At 38.5% G+C, this 15,507-nt stretch overlaps 2 long non-coding RNA genes across 2 annotated transcripts; both read left to right on the top strand.

Moving 5' to 3' along the window:
• The first annotated feature begins 298 nt into the window (after nucleotides 1–298).
• On the top strand, nucleotides 299–1,516 carry LOC121789388. Its single transcript, XR_006048038.1, has 3 exons — nucleotides 299–368; nucleotides 465–535; nucleotides 1,460–1,516. It is a non-coding gene; the product is annotated as an uncharacterized LOC121789388 (long non-coding RNA).
• Nucleotides 1,517–12,955: 11,439 nt separating this feature from the next.
• LOC121789386 lies at nucleotides 12,956–15,032 on the top strand. Its single transcript, XR_006048036.1, has 5 exons — nucleotides 12,956–13,186; nucleotides 13,558–13,735; nucleotides 14,024–14,179; nucleotides 14,314–14,396; nucleotides 14,741–15,032. It is a non-coding gene; the product is annotated as an uncharacterized LOC121789386 (long non-coding RNA).
• Nucleotides 15,033–15,507: the final 475 nt, after the last annotated feature.

Here is a 15,507-nt window from a genome sequence, read left to right as displayed (position 1 = left end):
AATAAAATACAAAGGGACCGCGAATTAAACTAATTTAACTAAATCTTCTCCCTGTTGACTTGGTCACCGAGCTGCATTAATCCAAATTTTTTAATTAAAGATTCTGCAGAGATTTTCCTCCTCCGTGATGAGACTTTTCTCCTCCGTGATCTGTAAATAAATACTAAACAAATTCAAATTAATAAAAAAAGAAAAGAAGAAGAATTAGAATTCCACCGCCTTAACCCACGTTAAAACCGTTTCCTCCCCACTTCTCTCCCATATCTTTTAATACCCTCCCTCTATATTATGCACTCCCCAATTAGTTTCTCTTCTAATCGTTCTCTGTAGCAAGAAACCAAGACCTATTCTTTCAACTTCTATTCAAGGTAATCTTGCAAACTCATTCAATCTTCTTGCTTTTGCAACTGGCGAGTACAAAATCGCAATTTATTTACTCGTGACACAATTGCTTGGCATCGCAGTTTGAGAGGAAAAGCAAAACTTGCCGTGAATCCAATTTCTTTTGCTGCTAGGCAATTTCTTCTCCCCAAAGGTACATCCATTCCCCTCTACAATAGCCTCAATTTTGTGCATCTCATAAGCTCCGTAACCAATCTAATAATCTGGTAATAAAAACAAAACCGAATAAAAGATTGAACATTTAACGAATCGGAATCAAGTAAGAACTTAGCTTCGGGGTAAATCGGGGCTGTTTCGGGAATGGAAACGGATATGCCAAACCATCGGACAACTCTGGTCGCGGCGCTGGAAACGATGATGGAGCGGCTGCTCGTGGAGACGATGGCGCGAGAAGAGAGTGTCCGTCAATTGGGGTTTTATCTTTGTTTCACTCGTTTCTGCTTGAGTTTAAATTTGGGGAAGAAGAAAAGGGTGATTGAGAGAGAAAGGGAGAACGACAGATCTGGAAAGAAGAAGTGTTGATTTCATTATTGTAAAACATTTTTTTATTATTAGTTGAAGACGTTTATCCAAAGTTTGAATTTGAGACCGTATTTGTGTTTGTCAAAAAGGGGAAGAAGCATTGGAATTTTTATATATATATATTACTTTAATAATTGATGATGGTTTTAAAATAGTGGTGGAAGAGTATACGTGTACACGTATAGTGTTGAATGGGAATATGTGTTTCTAAATTGTTTTATTCATCTAATACCATTAGTATTTTATACTAAAGTAGAAAGGGATAAGAGTATATGTGTACGTGTACGATGGAGTATTTTAGTTTGTTTTTCTTACTCCCTTTTGCCCCATTTAATTTAATTGGTTTATTTAATTGGTTTATGCCTGTCTTTTATGCGATTTGTTGGTGCTTGATCGCTCGGAGTTAATCGAAGTACCTAAGTTTCTAATTAAGAAAGTTTATAATCATGATCGAGAAAATAATTGGAGACATAGGATGCATGCATTTTATTTATTTGAAAAGTGTGTTGATTTATGTATAATCAAAATTCTAAAGGTGAATTCTCGCAAGTGAATCGTGATACCAAGGGGAAGAAAGTACTTGAGAATTAAGCAGTCGAGGTGGGCTTTCTTTTGCTAAACTCTTTTACACTTTCAAAAGTATGATTATGGTGGAATAAGGGTGGTTTAAATTGTTATGTCATGCCATGTTTATTTTGATGATGAGATTGTCGCCTGATGCCTAGTTTGTGAGTTTGCTCCATTAGGCTATAGGGCTATGTTGAGATTGTTGCCTGATGCCTAGTTTGTGAGTTCGCTCCATTAGGCTATAGGGCTATCTTAAACGAATTCGGGTCTGAGTAGGGCCGCAAACCCTATCAGGATAGTGTACACAGGTGGGATCGTGAGCCGTCCTTGCTAGCCGGCCGGTCTCGTGGGCGAATAGTGTGGCCACACTTTCGTCGCACTATGGACAGAGGATGTGATTGAATGATTGTTGAGAAAGGGGGGAGATTGTTTTGACTGACCAGTCTATGAAATTGTTTTGTGATACTCGATGCTATTTCTTTTCTAAATGTAAAACTCGAGTTCACTGTGGTATGGATGACATAACTTTCATCAAATGTTTTCGGCATAAGCCCACTGAGTATATTAAGTACTCAGCCCTGCATGTGTTTTCCCTATGTGCAGGTTGAGCGGCGACGAGCAATTGGTGGTGTTGAGCAATTTAAAATTGAAGCATGGTTTGGTTAGTTGTGTACTGCGAGTGTCGTTGTGTCTCCACACATGACGTCACTCTTTCTCTTGGACGCTTCCGCTGAGACATTGTTTTTACTCGTCAATCGTTTAGCTTTGAACCTAATTATTTGGATAATGTCAAACTCTTGGCCCCTTTTTATTAAATATTAATTATTGGTCAAACTCTTTACTGAAACCCTAGTTTCCTTCGTCTGTTTATTAAGTTCTTTTAATCACGATCGCCCGTATTTATTAACCCTAAAGGGCGGTCGTGACAGTTTGGTATCAGAGCCTCAGTTTCTTTCCGCTCTGGACCCAAGAGTCTTTTGGAGTCAAAATCTATCCTTGTATTAATTGGCTAAAGTGTTAAACGTCGAAGGCTCAACACCATAACTCGTCACGCCCAACCACAAAAGAAGAGGTAAAAATATTTTGGCGACTTTTTAAATGAATTACTAAAATCTTTGAAATTCGATGGAAAAATGGTTCCTTGTGAAAATGACAATTTTGAGGTCTATAGGTAATTTAAAGTAAATGCTATGGATTTTGGAAAAAATTGTGGTCATACGAGACGTGAGACACTATGGGAGAATGTGATTGAAGGTGAATGTTATGGATATTGAAGTGTGAATATAATCACATGCTTGAGGCGGAGACTTGTTATTACATATTTGAACTGCGAATTTAACTTAAATGACATACATGTTGATTACTTGAGCGGAAATTCATTTTTATGCCTATGTGGTCGAAATTGCATGATTATGAAACTGTGAATACAAAGCATGATGAGTGCATAGTTGCAATTTTGTGATTGTGATACAGATGTCCATGAACTGTATGATTTATGAAATGTGATTCCATGGATGATGGATAGATTGAGTTACTATTTTAAATTTTAATATATGCTGGATGAAATGCCATGGAATGCTAAATGGTTTATATGGATAAACATGTTTGACTGCGCAATACGTTTTATGTGATAATTCATGATTGATGAAGTACGAGGTATCGTATAAAATCATTATGAAAGTGAAATGTGAAATTTTGAACTTTGTTGCAAATGTAGAATCCATATGAAGCTTGAATTAAGCAACGATCGAATATATGTTGAAGTATGAGACGATGAACTATGTCTGTAAAACATAGAGTGCCTAAGAAGTATGCTAGGCTGAACGTGCTCGAACATAGTTGTAAATTGATAACTACAATATCACTTTCCTGAGTGATGGGACAAACGAAAACATATATTTCGAACTAGACGGACTATTATAGCTGCCTATTGTTTTCCCTGGATGATAAGAACAAAAAGAAAGGAAGTTTCTAACGAGATCAAGACAAGAAGAAATGTTAGGTGATGTATCATTACAACGACAATAAATTGTGCCTGTAATCAAATAAAGTGAATGCAATCGTGTATAACATGTTAATGCGACGACGCGTTACAAATATGACAACACTTATGACACGTTAAGGCCGAGAGGGTTATTACCAAGTGAATGACCGCTAGGGCGTGCCAAAAACAATATGAAGATATGACCTTCAAGGACAGTTAATTGCTGTAACGACACCAAGAATCTTGAGTTAGAATTTAGAGTTTTCGAGAACGCCTCTATTATCTTCGGGAAATGACGTAGTGCCACATTTGTAGCTAGAATGGATGAATTTAATTGACAGTACTTACTTGGATTATCAAAAATTTCTTTCTATGAAGCTCCTTGACAATGATATTCTTTTCGTGCATTTAAAACTTTTGATTGACCTGCAATTTGCAAGTGATGCATCACTGTTTCCTTTTAATGAAAGTAGTGACTCATTCTTGTTCCTCTTGAGTCATTTTTGGAGCCATTCTAATCAAGGGCAATTTCAATAGTACTCCTCATGTTGAAATCCGTTCTGGTCCAAGTAAGACTGTTAAATAGATTTCTAAATTCTTGATACAAGACTCTCAAGAAGGACAATGGCTCGATCTCTGCAAACACATATGAGGAATAAGTTTCAAGAGACACATACAAATGATACACCAACAACTCAAGGAGTCGAATATTTTTGCATCTATGCTTAGTTGCAGCGAATGGCAGAATAATCAAACGTTGTGCCATACCTAGATATTAGGTCTTGAGAAACAAAAAGCTGAGAGAAGCTGTGTACATCAAATGATCACGTTTTGCAGCTCAGAATTTATGTAAGTGGTTGATCAATGGATATACGGATAACAACTGAGAGTCGGAATATTAAGGTCGTCGCATAAGATCATCGTTGTACGATAGTATTGGAATGAAAATACGAGCACCCTGATAGATTATGTTATACGAACGAAGGTCGTCGATGAGAGAAAATCATCCAACAAGTGGCCAACTAAAATGGGAAACAATCGAAAAGAGAAATGCGTGCAAGCACCATCACCACCACCTCCTCCGCCTCCAGTAGACCGAGAAATTGTGAAGATGTTCTTAAAACAAAAACCACCCGTCTTCGATGGAATGGGAGAGCCGGAAAAGGGCTGAGAGTTGGATACGCGAATTGGAGCGTATTTTCACGATTTTGATGTGCAACGATGCGGAACGAATGACTTGTGTGACTTACCAATTGACAAGGTCAGCTGACTTCTGGTGGGATACCAAGATGAAGACCACACCACGAGATCAAGTGGGTAGAATGACTTGGGAGAACTTTAAGGAGGCGATATATAACAAGTACGTACCAAAGAGCTACTGAAAGGCAAATGCAGCTGAGTTTTACAACTTAACCCAAGGGCTTATGTCGGTGACTGAATATGACCGCACTCTGCGATATGACTCGGTATGCACCTGAACAAGTTGACACCGACGAGAAGCTAACTGATAAGTTCCGTGAGGGTCTAAGGCATGAGATAAAGATGGCATTAGCTAGTCGTGGGAGACTTACATACGCGGAAGCGTTGGCCCTCGCACTAGATGTTGAGGCAACTATGCCCAAGGAGAGGGCGATGTGAAACACTACACTGGCACTGCCTCCACCACATTATTCTCGAGAGAAGAGAAAGTGGGATGGGAATAGGACCCACTATGAAAAAAAGAGGTACCAGCCTACCCAAAACCGACCACAGTATGGGGGCAGACAAAATTTCTCTAACTAGAGGGGTGACTTCCGACCTAGACCACCACAATGCAATGTGTGCTCCAAGTACCATTTCAGAGAGTGTAGAATGCAGAACACTACTAAGTGCTTTGATTGTGGAGGAAATGGCCACTTCCCTAAAGAGTGTCCGAGCAAGAATGTGGGGATGGGGTCAAGGCAGAACAATCAAGGATTTCGTCAGCAGCCGAGGGCACCACTAGCGGAACCAAGGGTGAATCGTGATCAACCTTCGCGACAACAACAACTTCACCACCCAAGACTTCCCTCCTTAGAGCATATGCGTTGATTTCTAAACAACCCAAGACTGAACAAGGGAGTCACGAAAACGGAAACTTGGCATGTATGGGCAAACTCCTCGATACATCTATTGTTGTATTGTTTGATACGGGCGCATCGCATCCTTTCATATCAGAACTATGTGTGCCTGCTTATAAATCTGAGCATAAGATGATGGTGACCTCACCAGTGGGAGGGGTAATAGAGATTTCTCGAACATGCTCGAATGTAGAAATTTTTATGGGAGAACTTAAGCTAGTCACGCACAACCTACAAGTCATGGCAATGTGGAATATCGATGAGAATGTGTATTGACTATAGAGAGTTGAACAAAATGACCTCAAGAACTAATATCCACTGCCGAGGATAGGTGACCTATTCGATCAACTTCGAGGAGTCGGTGTGTTCTCAAAGATGGACTTAAGGTCCGGATACCATCAATTGAGAGTCCGAAGAGAGGACATACCGAAGACTGCTTTTCGCACAAGATATGGTCACTATGAGTTTGTGGTAATGCCGTTTGGATTGACGAATGCACCTGCAGTATTCATGGATTTAATGAATCGAGTATTTCATCCATATTTGGATAAATTCGTTTTGGTCTTCATAGATGATGTACTCGTCTACTCGAAGGATGAGAAGGAACACGAGGAACACCTGCGAATCACTTTGGAGCCGTTGAGGAGTGAAAAACTATATGCCAAATTCAGCAAGTGTGAGTTTTGGCTTAAGGAAGTGAACTTCCTTGGTCACTTTGTGTCGGCAGAAGGAATTCGAGTGGACCCCGCCAAGGTTAAGGCGATACAACAATGGAAAGCACCTTAAACACCAAACGAGATTCGGAGTTTCCTAGGCTTGGCAGGATACTACCGAGGGTTTATAGATGTATTCTCCAAGATAGCGAGACCCATGAACCAACAACTCAAGAAGGGGGCAAAAGTCAATTGGACCCCGGAGTATGAGGCAAGTTTCTAATTGTTGAAGGAGAAGCTAACTAGTGCACCGATTCTAGCCGAGCCAGGGCCTGGAGTGAACTACGTGGTATACACTAAAGCTTCGAAGGTGGGACTTGGATGTGTGTTGATGCAAAATAGCAAAGTGATTGCTTACGCGTCACGACAATTGAGGCCACACGAGTTGAACTATCCAACCCACGACTTGGAGTTAGCAGCGGTAGTACACGCCTTAAAGATTTGGAGACATCATCTCTACGGAGTTCGATGTGAGATCTTTACGGACCACAAAAGCCTAAAGTATTTCTTCGAGCAGAAAGATTTGAACATGCGGCAACGAAGATGACTCGAGTTGGTGAAAGACTACGATTGTGGCATCAACTACCACCCCGACAAAGCAAATGTAGTGGCAGATGCTTTGAACCGGAAGGACCATTCCCAACTGGCTACTTTTCTCACCAAAGAGGAAAGCCTGATTCGCGAGTTCAGCAAGATGCGTTTGGAAGTTGTGAGGGCACTTGGAACAGAGGAAGCCCGAATCGCCACCTTAGTTGTTGAACCTGATCTAAGGTAGAGGGTTATTGAAGCACAACGGATGTATGCGAAATTAGAGGAGATTCGTGTAGAGGTGCGAACTGGCGAATCTGGGAATTTTAGCGAAGAAGGTGACAATGCCCTTACTTTCGTAGGAAGACTATGCATACCGAATAACGAGGAACTCAAAAACGAAGTTATGAGTGAAGCACATGAGACTCCTTACACCGCCAACCTAGGAATACGAAAATGTATCAAGATCTGAAGAAGTCCTTTTGATGGAATGGTATGAAGAGGGATATAACGTCACTTGTTGAGAGATGTTTAGTCTGCCAGCAAGTGAAGGCTCTACATCAACGACCGTATGGGAAGTTACAATCACTGGAGATCCCTGAGTGGAAATGGGAGCACATCGCCATGGATTTCGTGACAGGATTGTCGAGGACTCTGAGAGGAAACACCACTAATTGGGTAATTATAGATCGACTTACCAAGAGTGCGCACTTAAAATTCACCTCAAGATTTTGGATAAGTCTACAGAAAGAGCTTGGAACTAAATTGAACTTCAGCACAACGTTTCACCCGCAAACCGATGAGCAGTCCGAAAGAACGAGCCAAACTCTCGAGGATATGTTGAGAGCCGTGGTACTCAACCGAGGAGGAAGCTGGGAGGTAGCACTACCATTGATTGAGTTCACCTACAACAACAGTTTTCATACAACGATAAACATGGCGCCGTATGAGGCATTACGGGAAAAAGTGTAGATCGCCACTCTACTGGGACAAAGTTGGCGAGAGAAGAATACTTGGACCCGAAGCAGTTGAAGAGATGGTGGGAATCGTTCGGCAAATTCGTGAAAGGATAAAAGAAGTTCAAGACAGACAGAAACCATACGCGAATGTCCGACGAACTTCCCTACAACTCCAAGCTGGCGATAAAGTTTTCCTGAAGGTATCCTCGTCAAAAGGGACAACACGTTTTGGCGTCAAGGGCAAATTGAAGCCGTGATTTATTGGGCCTTACGAAATTCTTGAAGGAGTGGGCCCTTTTGCATACCGATTGACGCTATCACCAAACCTTGGGAATTTGCACACCGTTTTCCATGTGTCACAGTTACGGAAATACGTGTTCGACCCGAAACACGTGATCCAATACGAAGAAGTCGCCTTGAATCCAGACTTGAGCTACGAGGTGAGACCCCAATCTATTTTGGACCGAAAGATCCAGAATGTGAGAAATAAACATGTTGCTTGTGTCGAAGTACTTTAGAAAAATCATGGGCATGGAGAAGCCACGTGAGAGAATGAGGTCAAGATGATGGAATTGTACCCAGAACTCTTTACTTGAGGGTAACAAATTTCGGGACGAAATTTCTGTTAAGGTTGGTAGGATGTAACGCCCCGTTTTTCTAAACCTAATTTTTGAACCCTAAAGTACTTGCATTTAATGCTATTAATATTGCGAAGTCCGTGAATTAATTGTTGAGTGGAATTGTGGCTAGACTGGGGATTTGCGAAATAAATTACTGAGCGGATTTAAAATAATTCCTTTCCGTGAGGAATAAATATATTGGCCTCAATCTGCGAGTTGGATCGAAAAAATTGAATAAGTGATATAAAAACTCAGTCCATGATAAATAAATTGTGGTTGCACAATTTAAATAAAATACAAAGGGACCGCGAATTAAACTAATTTAACTAAATCTTCTCCCTGTTGACTTGGTCACCGAGCTGCATTAATCCAAATTTTTTAATTAAAGATTCTGCAGAGATTTTCCTCCTCCGTGATGAGACTTTTCTCCTCCGTGATCTGTAAATAAATACCAAACAAATTCAAATTAATAAAAAAAGAAAAGAAGAAGAATTAGAATTCCATCGCCTTAACCCACGTTAAAACCGTTTCCTCCCCACTTCCTAAATCTCTCCCATATCTTTTAATACCCTCCCTCTATATTATGCACTCCCCAATTAGTTTCTCTTCTAATCGTTCTCTGCAGCAAGAAACCAAGACCTATTCTTTCAACTTCTATTCACGGTAATCTTCAAACTCATTCAATCTTCTTGCTTTTGCAACTGGCGAGTTCAAAATCGCAATTTATTTACTCGTGACACAATTGCTTGGCATCACAGTTTGAGAGGAAAAGCAAAACTTGCCGTGAATCCAATTTCTTTTGCTACTAGGCAATTTCTTCTCCCCAAAGGTACATCAATTCCCCTCTACAATAGCCTCAATTTTGTGCATCTCATAAGCTCCGTAACAATCTAATAATCTGGTAATAAAAACAAAACCGAATAAAAGATTGAACATTTAACGAATCGGAATCAAGTAAGAACTTAGCTTCGGGGTAAATCGGGGCTGTTTCGGGAATGGAAACGGATATGCCAAACCATCGGACAACTCTGGTCGTGGCGCTGGAAACGATGATGGAGCGGCTGCTCGTGGAGACGATGGCGCGAGAAGAGAGTGTCCGTCAATTGGGGTTTTATCTTTGTTTCATTCGTTTCTGCTTGAGTTTAAATTTGGGGAAGAAGAAAAGGGGGATTGAGAGAGAAAGGGAGAACGACGGATCTGGAAAAAAGAAGTGTTGATTTCATTACTGTAAAACATTTTTTTATTATTAGTTGAAGACGTTTTTCCAAAGTTTGAATTTGAGACCGTATTTGTGTTTGTCAAAAAGGGGAAGAAGCATTGGAATTTATATATATATATATATATATATATATATATATATATATATATATATATATAGGGTTTTGATCTATGCAAAACTAGATTTAAATACAGAAACGCAGAACAATATCATAATTATGTCACTTTTAGGTCATAATTAGGTAATTTTTAGGTCATGCTAACAAAGCATGACCTAAAACGATCTTAGCATGACATTAAACCCAAATATTATAATATGACCTAAAATTGCTTAATTATGACCTTCCGTGTTTTTTGTTAATTATTGACCATTAGATCATCTAATCTTAGGGCCAAGATTTGGTCTGCATTTCTAGATTTAAACACATACTTATTTTGATCATCTCCCTGTATATATATATATATATATATATATATATATATATATTACTTTAATAATTGATGATGGTTTTAAAATAGTGGTGGAAGAGTATACGTGTACACGTATAGTGTTGAATGGGAATATGTGTTTCTAAATTGTTTTATTCATCTAATACCATTAGTATTTTATACTAAAGTAGAAAGGGATAAGAGTATATGTGTACGTGTACGATGGAGTATTTTAGTTCGTTTTTCTTACTCCCTTTTGCCCCATTTAATTTAATTGGTTTATTTAATTGGTTTATGCCTGTCTTTTATGCGATTTGTTGGTGCTTGATCGCTCGGAGTTAATCGAAGTACCTAAGTTTCTAATTAAGAAAGTTTATAATCTTGATCGAGAAAATAATTGGAGACATAGGATGCATGCATTTTATTTATTTGAAAAGTGTGTTGATTTATGTATTATCAAAATTCTAAAGGTGAATTCTCGCAAGTGAATCGTGATACCAAGGGGAAGAAAGTACTTGAGAATTAAGCAGTTGAGGTGGGCTTTCTTTTGCTAAACTCTTTTACACTTTCAAAAGTATGATTATGGTGGAATAAAGGTGGTTTAAATTGTTATGTCATGCCATGTTTATTTTGATGATAAGATTGTCGCCTGATGCCTAGTTTGTGAGTTCACTCCATTAGGCTATAGGGCTATGTTGAGATTGTTGCCTGATGCCTAGTTTGTGAGTTCGCTCCATTAGGCTATAGGGCTATGTTAAACGAATTCGGGTCTGAGTAGGGCCACAAGGCCGCAAACCCTATCAGGCTAGTGTACACAGGTGGGATCGCGAGCCGTCCTTGCTAGTCGGTCGGTCTCGTGAGTGAATAGTGTGGCCACACTTTCATCGCACTATGGACAGAGGATGTGATTGAATGATTGTTGAGAAAGTGGGGAGATTGTTTTGACTGGCCAGTCTATGAAATTGTTTTGTGATACTCGATGCTATTTCTTTTCTAAATGTAAAACTCGAGTTCACTGTGGTATGGATGACATAACTTTCATCAAATGTTTTCGGCATAAGCCCACTGAGTATATTAAGTACTCAGCCCTGCATGTGTTTTCCCTATGTGCAGGTTGAGCGGCGACGAGCAATTGGTGGTGTTGAGCAATTTAAAATTGAAGCATGGTTTGGTTAGTTGTGTACTGCGAGTGTCGTTGTGTCTCCACACATGACGTCACTCTTTCTCTTGGACGCTTCCGCTGAGACATTGTTTTTACTCGTCAATCTTTTAGCTTTGAACCTAATTATTTGGATAATGTCAAACTCTTGGCCCCTTTTTATTAAATATTAATTATTGGTCAAACTCTTTACTGAAACCCTAGTTTCCTTCGTCTGTTTATTAAGTTCTTTTAATCACGATCGCCCGTATTTATTAACCCTAAAGGGCGGTCGTGACAGTTTGGTATCAGAGCCTCAGTTTCTTTCCGCTCTGGACCCAAGAGTCTTTTGGAGTCAAAATCAATCCTTATATTAATTGGCTAAAGTGTTAAACGTCGAAGGCTCAACACCACAACTCGTCACGCCCAACCACAAAAGAAGAGGTAAGAATATTTTGGCGACTTTTTAAATGAATTACTGAAATCTTTTTAAAGTATTGAAAACAACTTTACAAATGTTGTGCGTGAATTAGTCAAATGTAGTGAACTTAATACCTAATGACCTATAAATACAATAAATTTTGCCAGCCATAACCTAAAGTCATAAAAGAAAATACAAACTGAGACTCGTTCAGTTTCCCTTATATGGCCTGGTGGGCCCATGTAATTGGATCTTTTTTCAAGTGTTCAGTGTTGGAGAATTGCGGCTGGTTAGGGGCTTTAGGTGTTAATATTTGTTTTTTAATTAAATGGTTGCTGAAGAAAATAACCCCGCCAATTATAGAGTAGAAGGAATTTTTTTTTAGTCCACGAACTTTGTCATTGTATCATTTTAGATCCGTGAACTTTAAAAATATCATTTGAAGTCTGTCAACTATGAGTTAATATCAATCAAAATATTTTTTTACTATTTTCAAGTTTTTTTGATGAAAATACCCTCAATACCGGGTACATATTTTTAATAAACTTATCACATACCCATATTTTTTTACACATATTTTTACTACTCCCTCCGTCCCTGAAATTTTGTCACATTTCATTTTCTGCACTCGTTTTGAACAAATGATACTTCCTCCGTCCGCAAAATGTTGTCCATGTTTGACTCGACACGTGTTTTGAGAAATGTAAAGAAAAGTGAGTGAAAGAAGTTAGTGGAATGTAGGTCCCATATTTATATATTGAATTTATAATAGAATGTGAGTGTAATGAGTTAGTGGAATATGAGAACCATTTACCAAAAAAGTAAAATAATAGCAAAGTGGACAACATTTCACGGACGGACCAAAATGGAAAAACTGGAAAACGTTTCATGGACGGAGGGAGTAATAAATAATTAATGAATAATGGGTAAAGTAAGATAGAGAATAATGTAGATAAGACTCTCTTCTACGTTATTCTCTCTCTTACTTTATCATATGTCCACTTTAGCTATTTATTATCATTTACAAAAACCATATGAGTATGTGATAAGTTAATTAAAAATATGATTGAGGGTATTTTCATCCAAAAAACTTGAAAATAGTAAAAAAGTACTTCGATTGATATTAACTCACGGTTGATGGACCTCAAGTTATATTTTTAAAGTTCACGGATCTAAAATAATATAAAAAAAAGATGTCCCTCCATAGAAAATTATAGCTCCCTATGATTCTCACCTAGCAGAGGCGCCGCTACTACACACAACCCAAAACTTCTACTCCATTAGCCTAGAGCTTTTCTAGGGATTTTCAGATATAAAACAATGAAGCTGAAAACCAGAATTCCACCAGAATCAACGTCAAAATGGGTGAGGAAATTAGCAACATGCAAGTGATACTCAGCAACTATGTCAAAACATCTGTGAAAGAATCCGATATGTCGCTGAGAACTTCCAAAATTCAGCTCAAAATTCCCAGCGGTTGCGACGGCGCCGTTTTGGTGAAGAATCTCTACTTATCCATCGATCCTTTTATTCTTGCCCTCATGAAGAATCAAGAGCTCGATTTACCTTCTTTCACGCTGGATTCTGTAAGTTTAGTTTTTTTAAGTGAAATTTTTGTTGTTGAAATTAATTTTTCTTCTGGTTGGAATAGAATTTGTTATACATGTCTTGATTTAAATTGGGGCCCTTAATTTTTTATTTTATTAAAAAAATAGACTTATAATACAATATTGTGTAGATGATCTTATTGGAATATAACAATAGTATTTTTTTCGTTTGATGAATAGTTTGAGATTTTGGGGATAAAATGTTTGTTATGTCTTTTTGATGTTTCTGCAGAGGTCTTGTTTGATGAATAGTTTGAGATTTTGGGGAAAGAAATAAAAAATGTTATCTTTCCATTGATGCAATGTTGGTTGCATTTTTTTTGTGTTTGTTGACCTTTTTCTGGTGACAGCCTATTTATGGATTTGGAGTGTCGAAAGGACTGGATTCGTCTCATCCAAATTTCAAGACGGGCGAGCTAGTTTGGGGGTTTACTGGCTGGGAGGAGTATAGCTTTATTAAAGATCCAGACTAATTGTTTAAGGTTCAAGATAAAGATTTGCCCCTCTCTTATTATACAGGGATTCTTGGTGAGTTTCTCGAGCCCCTTGTGATTATTGACTTCAAATTTCACGCTTGATTCCTGCTTCCTAGTGCTATTTGTCTGATCTAGAACTAGTTGTTTGTGATTCTGCAGAAGTTATGTATGCAGTTAAATTGTTAACGAAAACGAGTTGTTGATGAACTATATATGCTTGAATTAATAGATTGGGAAATGTTGGATTTGTAGCGTTTATCTTGATAGTTTCTGAAAAACAACAGTAGGAGATGTACTAACTTGAGACTTAAAATCAATGTGTTTCGCGTTATCATTTTAGGCATGCCTTTATGTTGGTTTTTTCAAGTTTTGCTCTCCCAAAAAGGAGGAAACTGTGTATGTCTCTGCTGCATCCGGAGCTGTTGGTCAGCTCGTTGGTCAGTTTACAAAGATCGCAGGGTGTTACGTTGTTGGGAGTGCGGGGAGCAAAGAAAAGGTCAGAATCTAATGGCTTATCGAAAACTTATTAGATTGTTGGCTAGATTGGTTGTCGATTTATGTGCTATTTTTCTTCTGTGGCAAGTTTATGTTTCACATTTGATGAACAAGTCGGCTTTTGCATTGATGAAGGTCGATCTCTTGAAGAACAAATTCGGGTTTGACGAAGCATTCAACTACAAAGAAGAGCAAGACTATAATGCAGCGTTGAAGAGGTTCTATCATTGCTATAAAAATGTGTATACTTATTTAACATTGAAGAATAGTTAGTAATTTAACACACAATACACATATTTATGTTCTTATATAACAAAAGAATCCTTTTGTATTCAACACAAATTTCATAAAAACTAGCAAAAAACCGCGAAGTTTGGTAAATCAGCTGAGAAAACCACCAAGTATGGATCAGTTCACAATCATCCCACGACTGTGGATAACAAATCCAAATATATAATTTTTTTGGTTAGTTTTTTGAAAGAATTTGACCAAATTTTATAGTTTTTCCGGCAATTTATCGTTATGTAGATAATACTCACAAATTTGTGTTGTTGTTAATTAGGTACTTCCCCGATGGCATCGACATCTACTTTGACAACATGGGAGGGAAGATGCTCGAAGCGGTGCTAAACAACATGAGACTCAACGGCCGTGTTGCGCTTTGTGGTATGATCTCCCAATACAACAACCTTGAGCAGCCCGAAAGCGTCCACAACTTGATTAACGCAATAGTAAAACGGGTCCGTATGGAAGGATTTTTCACTAGCGATGTCACGACCGCACTTCCTAGGATAGAAAGTACGGTGGATCGTGACTAATGGGGGAATTAAGAAGCGGGGAAGAAAGGGAAATAACAATCAAGGGGTAGTAGTCAAGGAAGTACGACATATCGATCAAAATACGAAAGTTCATTTATCAACAAGGTTTCAAATATTTAAGGTACATAACGTGAATGACATAGTTTGACAATTCAAAGGAAAACAAAGAAATTCTTAAAACTTGGCATAGCGGAAGCATTTGAGAGTTAGCTACTACTATGTATGGAGACACAATAGTAACCGGAATGTTTATTGAATATGATCTCGGTCCAATGCTCAACATCCTCCGCCTCCCGTCCTCGCTCAACCTGCACATAGGGAAAACATATGCAGGGGCTGAGTACTTGATGCACTCAGTGAACTCATGCCCAAAATACATTTATCGATTATGTCAAGCCATCATTGAGTGAAACTCGGGTTTTACTTTAAAAGGCCGAGAAACACTAAATCATTCCTTAAATAAAATTATGCCTGCAGGCAATCATCATCCCTCATCATGTACCATATCTGA

This window comes from Salvia splendens, unplaced genomic scaffold (genome assembly GCF_004379255.2).
Source record: "Salvia splendens isolate huo1 unplaced genomic scaffold, SspV2 ctg228, whole genome shotgun sequence".
In the NCBI taxonomy this organism is placed as follows: Eukaryota; Viridiplantae; Streptophyta; class Magnoliopsida; order Lamiales; family Lamiaceae; genus Salvia; species Salvia splendens.
The sequence above is the reverse complement of the archived record's forward strand: the minus strand, read 5'-3'. Positions and strand labels throughout refer to the sequence as shown.